This window comes from Dasypus novemcinctus, chromosome 6, assembly GCF_030445035.2.
Source record: "Dasypus novemcinctus isolate mDasNov1 chromosome 6, mDasNov1.1.hap2, whole genome shotgun sequence".
Taxonomy (NCBI): domain Eukaryota; kingdom Metazoa; phylum Chordata; class Mammalia; order Cingulata; family Dasypodidae; genus Dasypus; species Dasypus novemcinctus.
The window spans coordinates 12,461,069-12,471,984 of NC_080678.1; the positions used below are offsets into that span (position 1 = coordinate 12,461,069).

Consider the following 10,916-nt stretch of genomic DNA (forward strand, 5'->3'; position numbering starts at 1 on the left):
TGAGTTAGACCCAACAGACATATACAGAATGTTGCATGCAAAGTCAAAGGGTTATATGTTCTTCTCAAGTGCCCATGGATATTTCTCCGGATAGAGCACATGTTAGGTCACAATTCAGCTCTCAATAAATATAAAAAAGATAAAAATTATACAAAGCACCTTCTCAGATCATAATAGAATGAAATTGGAGATCAACAATAGAAAAGAAGGAGGTAAATTCACAAATGTATGTTGGTTAAACAACAAACGCATAAATAATCAGTGGATCAAAGGATAAATTGCAAATGAAATTAGTAAATATGTTGAGACAAATGAAAATGAGAACACAACTTATCAAAACTTATGGGATGTAGTAAAGGCAGTCTTGAGAGGGAAATTTATAGCCCTAAATACCTATATTAAAAAAGAAAAAACTAAAACCAAAGATCTAACTGAACAACTGGAGAAACTAGAAAAAGAACAGCGAACCAATTCCAAAGCAAGCAGAAGGAAAGAAATAATAAAGATTAAAGCAGAGATAAATGAAATTGAGAGGAAAAAAAATAGAGAAAATCAATAAAACCAAAAGCTGGTTCTTTGAAAAATCAATAAAATTAACAAACCCCTAGCTAGACTACCAGAGAAAAAAAGAGAGGAGTTGCAAATAAATACATTCAGAAGTGAAAGGGGGAAGTTATGACTGACCCCAAAGAAATAAAAAGGATCATAAGAAGATGACATAGGGAAACGGACTTTGGCCCAGTGGTTAGGGCGTCCGTCTACCATATGGGAGGTCCGCGGTTCAAACCCCGGGCCTCCTTGACCCGTGTGGAGCTGGCTATGCGCAGTGCTGATGCGCGCAAGGAGTGCCGTGCCACGCAAGGGTGTCCCCTGCGTGGGGGAGCCCCACGCGCAAGGAGTACACCCCTGAGGAAAGCCGCCCAGCGTGAAAAGAAAGAGCAGCCTGCCCAGGAATGGAGCCGCCCACACTTCCCGTGCCGCTGACGACAACAGAAGCGGACAAAGAAACAGAAGCGGACAAAGAAACAAGACTCAACAAATAGACACCAAGAACAGACAATCAGGGGAGGGGGGGGAATTAAATAAATAAATAAATCTTTAAAAAAAAAAAAAAAGAAGATGACATAGATGTGGAGTGGACACAACCATTCCAGGGTCCACAGGATGGAGGAATAGAGTATGGAATTAGAGTGGACTTACTGATATTCTATACATGAACTATTGTGATTAGTAATCGAAGAAAAAGTGGCATTGGTGTGGAGAAAGTGGCCATGGTGGCTGCTGGGGGTAGGGAATGGGAGGAAGAGATGTGATGTGGGGGCATTTTCAGGACTTGGAGTTGCGGGGTGGTGGTGCTGTGGGGACAGTTACTGGACATTGTATGTCCTCCCATGGCCTACTGGGTGGACTGTGGGAGAGTATGGGCTATGGTGTGGACCATTGACCATGAGGTGCAGCGGTGCTCAGAGATGTATTCACCAAGTGCAATGAATGTCTCATGATGATGGAGGAGGTTGTTATGGGGGGAGAAGTGGAGTGTGGGGGTTGGGGGGTATATGGGGACCTCATATTTTTTAAATATGAAAAAAAAAGAAAAAGAAAACAAGTAAAAACAAAACAAAAAAAAGAAGATATTATGAGAAACTGTATGCCAACAAACTAGACAACCTAGATGAAATGGACAAATTCCTAGAAAGGCACAAACAACCTACACTGACGCAACAAGGACAAGAACTTAACAAACCAATCACAGTTAAAGAGATTGAATCCATCATCAAAAATCTCCCAACAAAGAAAAGTCCAGAACTAGATGACTTCACAGGTGAATTCTACCAAGCATTTAGAAAAGAATTAACATCAATCCTGTTTAAACTCTTCCAAAAAAATGAAGAAGAGAAAAAATTACCCAACACATTTTATGAAGCCAACATCACCCTAATACCAAAGCCAGATGAAGATACTACAAGAAAAAAAATTACAGACTAATCTCTCTAATGAAAATAAATGCAAAAATTCCCAACAAAATACTTGCAAATCAAATTCAACAGCATATCAAAAGACTTATACATCACAACCAAGTGGGATTTACTCCTGGTATGCAAGGCTGGTTCAACATATGAAAATCAATCAACATAATATACCACACTACCAAAATGAAGAGAAAAAAACATGGTCTTCTCAATCAATGCAGAAAAGACATTTGGCAAAATCCAGCATACTTTTTTGTTGTTGTTGTTTTTGTTGTTTAAAAAATTTATTTATTTATTTCTCTCCACCCCCTCATCGTTTGCACTTGCTGTGTTTTTTGTCTTCCTTGTTTCTTTAGGAGGTACTGGGAACCTCTGTTCCCTGCTTTATTGTCTCTCATTATGTTTTTCCTTTTGTGTCTCTTGCATCAGCTTGCCACACCTGCGCATTGCACCAGCTCACTGCCTTCTTTAGGAGGCACGAGAACTGAACCAGGGACCTCCCATGTGGTAGGTGAGAGATCAACTGCCTGAGCCACATCTGCTTCCCTCCAGCATCCTTTTTTTTTTTTTTAATTTATTTCTCTCCACTTGCCTGGCCCCCTCCCAGTTGTCTGCTCTCTGTGTCCATTCACTGTGTGTTCTTCTGTGTCCGCTTATATTCTTGTCAGCGGCACCTGGAATCTGTGTCTCTGAGGCTCTCCATGCGTATGCTGGGCAGGTTGCACTTTTTTCCACACTGGGCAGCTCTCCTTATAGGGTGCGCTCTTTGCGCGTGGGGCTCCCTATACCGGGAACACCCCTGAATGGTATGGCACTCCTAGCGCACATCAGCACTGCACGTGGGCCAGCTCATCACATGGGTCTGGAGGCCCTGGGTTTGAAACTTGGACCTCCCAAGTGGTAGGCGGACGCCCTATCCGTTGGGTGAAATCCGCTTCCCCAGCATCCTTTTTTGATAAAAAAACACTTCAAAAGATAGGAATAGGGAAGTGGATGTGACTCAAGCAACTGGGCTCCCATCTACCATATGGGGGATCCCAGGTTCGATTCCTAGGGCCTCCTATTGAAGATGAGCTGTATCACGTGGAGAGCAGGCTCACACGGAGAGCTGGCACAACAAAAAAGAAACATGGGGAAAAGACAATGAGAGACACAACAAACTAGGGAGCTAAGGTGGCTCAAGCGATTGAGTGTCTCTCTCTACCATGTTGGAAGGTCCTGGGATTGGTTCCCAGTGCTTCCTAAAGAGAAGATGAGAAGATAAGCAGACAAACAGACACAGAAGAACGCACAGCAAATGGGCACAGAGAGCAGACAGCAAGCACAAGTGGCAAGGGGCAGGGGCAAGGGAAAAATTTTTTTTAATCTTAAAAAAAAAATAAAAAAGAATAGAAGAAAAATTCCTCAGTATGATGAAAAGGCATATATGCACCAGGACAACTAACAAGGAGGTGATAATAGGCAACTACCATACCAAGGAACTGAAAGAGTCAACACAACTACAAGCAAGAGAGTCCCATCCACTGGCCCTATGGGATCAAAGCCCTGTCTCAACTGGAGGCGGAATGGACATCACCATCCCAGAATCCTCAGGACTGGTGAATAAACTATGGACTAAAGCAGACTTACTGGTATTCTACTATGGACTTCTTGTGATTCTAGCAATGGAAGAAATTACATCATTGATGTGGAGGAAGTGGCCTCTGGAGGTTCTGGGGGCAGAGAGAGGGAAAAACAGGTGTAATACGGAAGCATTTTCAGGACTTGGGAATTGTCCTGAATGACACTGCAATGACAGGCCATTATATATCTTGCCATAACCTACAGAATTAGGTGGGAAAGATTATAAACTACAATGTAAACTGTAAGCCACGCTTAGTGGCAATGTGCCAAAATATGTTCATCAATTGCAATGAATGTACGCATTAATGAGGGGTGTTGTTAATGTGGGAAAAGTGTGGGAGATGTGGGGAGAGGGGCATGTGGGAATCCCCTATATTTTTTTATGTAACAGTTATGCAATCTAAGTATCTTTAAAAAAAACAAAATAAAAATAAAAGGCATATATAAAAAACTCAGAGCCAACATCATACTCAATGGGGAAAGGTTGAAAGCTTTCCCTCTATGATCAGGAAACAGACAAGGATGCCCACTGTCACTACTGTTATTCATAATACTAGAAGTTCTAGCTAGGGCAATTAGAAAAGAGAAAAAAAAATTTAAAGGCATCCAAATAGGAAAAGAGGGAGTAAAACTCTCACTACTTATGGATGACATGATTTTATATTTAGAAAATTCTGAAATGTCTACAACAAAGCTACTTGAGCTAATAATTGCATTCAGCAAAAAGGCAGGATAAAAGACCAACATGTAAATATCAGTGATGTTTTTATACACAAGTCCTTAACAATGTGAGGAGGAAATCAGGGATAAAATTCCATTTACAATAGCAACAAAAAAGACTCAAATACCTAGGAATCAATTTTACCAAAGAAGTTCAGGACCTATATTCAGAAAACTACAAAAAAGTGCTAAAAGAAATCAATGAAGACCTAAACAAATGGAAAGACATTCCGTGTTTATGAATTGGAAGACTAAACATCATGAAGATGTCAGTCCTAACAAAACTGATTTATAGATTCAATGTAATACCAATCAAAATTCCAGCAGCCTACTTTACAGAAATAGAAAAGGCAATTACCAAATTCATTTGGAAGGGAAAGTGCACCCAAATAGCCAAAAGCATCCTAAAAAAGAAGAGCAACATGAAAAGAATTTCATTGCTTGACCTTGAAACATATTATAAAGCTATAGTGGTCAAAACAGCATGGTATTGGCATAAAGATAGACACATGGATCAGTGGAATAGAATTGAGAGTCCAGGGAAGCGGACTTGGCCCAGTGGTTAGGGCGTCCGTCTACCACATGGGAGGTCCACGGTTCAAACCCCGGGCCTCCTTGACCTGTGTGGAGCTGGCCCATGCACAGTGCTCATGCATGCAAGGAGTGCCCTGCTACATAGGGGTTGCCCCCGTGTAGGGGAGTCCCATGCACAAGGAGTGAGCCCTGTAAGGAGAGCCGCCCAGAGCGAAAGAAAGTGCAGCCTGCTCAGGAATGGTGCCGCACACATGGAGAGATGACACAACAAGATGATGCAATGAAAAGAAACACAGATTCCGGTGCCGCTGACAACAACACAAAGAGACAAAGAAGAAAACGCAGCAAATAGACACAGAGAACAGACAACTGCAGGGGGGGGGGGTAGGAGAGAAATAAATAAAAATAAATAAATCTTTAAAAAGAATTGAAATACTGATATTCTATTCATGAATTATTGTGATTAGTAATCGAAGAAAATGTGGCCTTGGTGTGGAGAAAGTGGCCATGGTGGCTGCTGGGGGTAGGGAATGGGAGGAAGAGATGTGATGTGGAGGTGTTTTCAGGACTCAGAGTTGTCCTGGGTGGTGCTGCAGGGACAGTTACCGGACATTGTATGTCCTCCCATGGCCCACTGGGTGGACTGTGGGAGAGTGTGGGCTATGGTGTGGACCACTGACCATGAGGTGCAGCGGTGCTCAGAGATGTATTCACCAAATGCAATGAATGTCTCATGGTGATGGAGGAGGTTGTTGTTATGGAGGAGGAGTGGGGTTTGGGGGATGGGGGGTATATGGGGGGTAATGTTACATTAAAAAAATAAATAAAGACAAAAAATATATACAAAACATTAAAATTAAAAGAAAGAATTTGAGAGTCCAGATGTAAACCCTCACCTCTATGGCCAACTTGTTTTTGACAAACCTACCAAGTTCCATGTTAATGGGACAAAACGGTCTGTTCAACAAATGGTGCTGGGAAAACTGGATATGTATAACCAGAAGAATGAAAGAGGACCCCTATCTCACTCCCTATACAAGAATCAACTCAAAATGCATCGAAGACCTAAAAATAAAAACCAGGACCATAAAACTACTAGTCAAAAATGTAGGGAAATATCTTAAAGACCTTATAGTAGGTGGTAGTTTCTTGGACCTCAACCCAAATCAGGGGCAACAAAAGAAAAAATAGATAAATGGGACCTCGTCAACATTAAACACTTTTGTACCTCACAGGACTTTGTCAAAAGGGTGAAAAGGCAGCCAACTTACTGGGAGAAAATATTTGAGAATCACATGTCCAATAAAGGTTTAATATTCAGGATATATAAAGAGATGTTACAACTCAACAATAAAAAGACAAATGACCCAATTAAAAAATGGGCAAAAGACTTAAATAGACATTTGTCCAAAGAAGAAATACAAATGGCAAAACAAACAAACAAACAAACAAAAAACCACATGAAGAAATTACTCATGATTATGGAAATCACTCATGATTAGTAAAATGTAAATCAAAACTACAATGAGATCATTTCACACCTATCAGAATGGCCACTAATAAAAAGAGAATGACAAGTGTTGGAGAGGATGTGGAGAGAATGGAACTTATTCACTGTTGGTGGGAATACATAGTGGTAGAACCACTGTGGAGGACTGTTTGGCAGTTCCTAAAGAAGTTGAGTTTAGATTTGAGAGCAGTGACACGAACAGACATCTGTACACTGATGTTCATAGCAGTGTTATTCATGATTGCCAAAAGTTGGAAACAACCCAGCTATCCATCGACAGATGAATGGATAGACAAACTGTGATGGAGTCACATGATGGCATATTATGCAGCTGTAAGAAAAAATGAAATCACAAAATATATGACAAACAACATGGATGAACTTGGATTTCATTATGTTGAGTGAAGCAAACCAGACACAAAAGGAAAATACCATATGATTGCATTTCTAAGAATTAAAGATATTATGTAACATATTGTATGATTCCACCTATATAAAATATAGATATAAATCAACATATAAATCTGAAATTAGACTAGTGGTTATGTAGGGCTGGGGAAGGCAAGCTCGGGGGTGTGGAGCTTTTCTTTTTGTACTAATGAAATGGTTCAAAATTTTTTGTGGTAATGAATGCCCAACATTGTGATTATACTAAAAGCCATTTATTATATACTTTGGATAGATCATATGGTATGTGAATATATCTCAATAAAACTGCACAATAAATAAATAATTGTGCAAGAATAGCCAGAAATAGTAGCTATGTATACAGCAGGGGAAACAGAGATTGAGAGATGAAGAATTTTGTTTATCTGTTTTTTGTTTATTATTTTTTCTTTTTTGTGTGTGTTCTTTTTATTTGTTGTCTTTTGTTTTATTATTATTATTGAAATAATGAAAATGCTTTAGTAATGATTGAAGTGATGAATGCACAACTATGTGATTATACCAAATACCATTGATTGTAAACTTTGGATGAATTGTATGCTTTATTATGTACAAATAAAATTGATTTGTTAAAAAAAAAAGAATCAAGATTAAAAAAAACACATGATCATCTCAACATATAGAAAAAGCAATTGACAAAATCCAATACACCTTCACAATAAAAACACTCAACAAACTAGGAATAGAAGGGAACTTCCGCAATCAGATAAAGGGCATCTATGAAAGTGTCACAGCTAAAAACACACACTCGATGAAAGACTGAAAACATTCTCCGTGAAAAAAAAATAAAGGGAACCAATGTGGCTCAGTGGTTGAGCACCAGCTTCCCACAAAGGAGGTCCCAGGTTCAATACCCAGTCCCACCACCTCCAAAACAAACAAACAAACAAAAACCAAACAAATTTACAATGGCCTTAGCAGACAAATTTGACGTTAACAAAATCCTTCATTTATGGTGAGTCTTAGAATTTAAAAAAAATCTGGGAGACTTCACCAGAGAGCTTCACCAACAAAGATTCACTAAAGAAACTTATAAAGATTATACATTAGGAAGAAGAATGTGATCATGGGAGAAAGAGCTGTGAGGCCATGAGGACTAGACAACCAAGAACTAATAGACCGGCCCCCTGCGACTCCAGGAGACCGCCCCTTTGGAGTTCTCAGCTTTATTGCCATCTGCTCAGGCTCGCCCTATGTGTGAGCTTGTGTTACACGAACAGGTTTCCACAGTGAGCCAAGAGCTCTCGGGACACTGCCTTCTGCCTTATTGCCACCAACGTATTCTACAGCAGTTATTTTCAGGTGTTTGTTCCAGAAACCTGGTGAGGTCTCAGTGACTCTTTTAGGGGGTCCATGATGTCAAAATACTTTTATAATAATGTTAAATCATTATGCAACTTTTTCCATCTCATTTTCTCATGCCTGTACATTGGAATTTTTCAGAGGCTACATGACATATGATATTATATAGAATAAGTATAGAAGCTGATAGGAGAATTCATCTGTCTTCTGTTAAGTTGCACATTAAAGATATTTCCAAAAACTATACAGCAATATAACTGTTCTCACTGAATTTTTTTGCTGGGAAAATATGGTTAGTTTTCATAAAATATAACATTTCGTGTTTATATTAGTAAGTTTATTATTTTAGAACAAATTGATGTATACTTTAAATTTCTTCAATTTCAGTTTTAATATGAGATATATTGATAGATGTAATCCACATAGCAAGAGCTCTTTAGGATCCTCAGTAACTTGAAGAGAATAAAGGGGTCTAAAATAATAGATAAAATTAATACATTCTGCCAAGAAGTATAAAGGAGCTTTCCCACAATGGAAGACAAACTTCTCTTTTTGTTTGTTTTTTTTGAGGTACCAGGCCAGGGCTTGTACCAGGACCTCATATGTGGGAAGCTGGCACTCAACCACTGAGCCATACCGGTGGCTCCCTTGAGTTGGCTTTATCATTTGTTTGTTGTTTGTTTGTTTTTTGTTTTAGGAGGCACCAGGGACTGAAACCAAGGCCTCTGTGTGGGAAGCAGGTGCTCAACCTCTTGAGTTATATCCGCTCCCAAGCTTCCCTATTCTGACATCAAGCTAAGACGCTTTCACACTTTTTCTTTTCTCAAACTTAGCTTCCCAGCTGCTATGACACCCCACAGCGGGTGGGCTGAAGCAATGGGAATTTATTGTCTGGTGGTTTAGGAGGCTGGGAGATGCTTCTGCCCAGGGCAGTACCTGGCTGATAATCCTGGGGTTCCCTGCTCCCATCACAGGGATGTCCTGAGCTCTCACTTCCTGCTAGTGGACTTCCAGCGCCCACTCCTCCACGTGGTCTTCTCTTCAGAGAGACTCCAGTGACAGGATGAGGCCCACCCTCATGCAGCGGGGCCACGACTTTAATAAAAACACCACCTTCAAAAGGTCCTCTTTATCAGAGGGTCACACCACAGGAATGGATTGCGTTCAGGAACGTGTTTTTTTCCCTCCCCTGTGGTACATAATTCAAACTAGGCAGAAGCTTTGAAGAGAATGTAAGCAGATTTTTAAAAAATTTCCTTGAGTTTTTAAATTTTTCCCTCTTAATATTAGGCACAAGTTTTAAAATTGACGCCGCTGAATTATACACGAATGCAGTCAAAGGGGAGATTTGGGATTGTACATATGTTATAGAGCAAAATGTTAAAAAACCCCAAACCAACCATAGCACTGTCCACCACAAACTGAACTCTGACACAAACTATGGACTACAGTTAATAGTACATTATAATAACATTCTCTAGTCAACTGTAACAAAGGTAACCACACTAAGGCAAAACCTTAATAATGGAAAAAGGTACATGGGAACTCTGTATTTTCTACCTGATCGTTCTGTCAACCTACATCTCCTCTAATTAAAAACAACAACAACAGGATGCACAACTCTGTGATTATACCAAACACCACTGATTGTACACTTTGGATGGAATGTATGCTTTATGAATATGTATCAATAAAACTGATTTTAAAAACAGTAACAACAAAAAAACTGATCCACACCAGCCCGTGCAGGGCGGGTGGGGCCTCGGCTTGCGTGCACAGTCAGCCACAGTCCCAGCCCGCCCTGAGCAGGCCACCAAGACCAAATCCAGTTCTCGCCTGGCCCTGCTCTTCACTCACGCGCAGCGGCAGTGGTGGGGGTGGCAGGGACTGGGGATCCCAACTCCTGGGACCTGGACCCACTCTCCATAGGGGATCCAATGGGAAGGTGAGGATGAGGACGAGGAGGAAGTCATCCAGGGTAACTTGGATGACGATGATGATGACGAAAAAAAAAGGAAGCCCAGGAAAATGACAAGTAAAGGTTTCAGAGAAAAAGGAAAAATAGTGAAGACCAAAGAGAAAGAACAACAGAAGAAAAGGCAAGAAGAAATTTTAAAGAACTTGAAGAATCTAAAGTGCTAGCCCCAGAACAATTAGCAGATGAAGTGCTTCTAAAGAAATTACAGGAAGAATTAGACCTGGAATTAGCGAAGAAACTTTTTGTGTCACTAATACAGTTTATGTTATAGATGCCATGAACCTATCTTCAAGAGATGACTTCACTGAGTTTGGAAAGCTACTAAAAGATAAAATTATGTAATATGAAAAATCGCTGTATTTACCAGTTTTTTGGAAGCTTTAGTTCAAGATGTGTGTATTTCATTGGAAACTGATGACTTGAAAAAGATGATCAATTCAATGACTGTGCTTTGCAGTAAAAAACAGAAGCAAGCAAAGTAAAACAGAGCCAAGAGAAAAAGGTGTGGAGGGAGCTAAGGGCCCCCGTGAAAGATGATCTGACAGATTTGGGTAGTTATGATGGAGAATATGTACAAGACTGAAGACTTCAAGTGACATTTTTATCTTCTCCTGTGTCTTCTTTCAACATATTGCACAACTTCCTTTTCTTTCAGTCTTTCCAAATGCAACAGTCAGAAGTGCAGTATCTTTTGTGCTAGTTGTTTAACCCCTTGACAATTAGATGCTAATGTGTGAATGAGGGAATTTGGATCTTGCTGCCAAGGGGTTAAAATTGGGACCATCACTCGCTACTAGATAATAGTTTAAAAAATAATAATAATAAGAAAAAC

General features: G+C 40.0%; 1 pseudogene; it reads left to right on the forward strand.

Moving 5' to 3' along the window:
• Window positions 1-3,535: 3,535 nt before the first annotated feature.
• Window positions 3,536-10,667, forward strand: LOC101441326 (eukaryotic translation initiation factor 3 subunit J-like; annotated as a pseudogene).
• The last annotated feature ends 249 nt before the right edge of the window (window positions 10,668-10,916 follow it).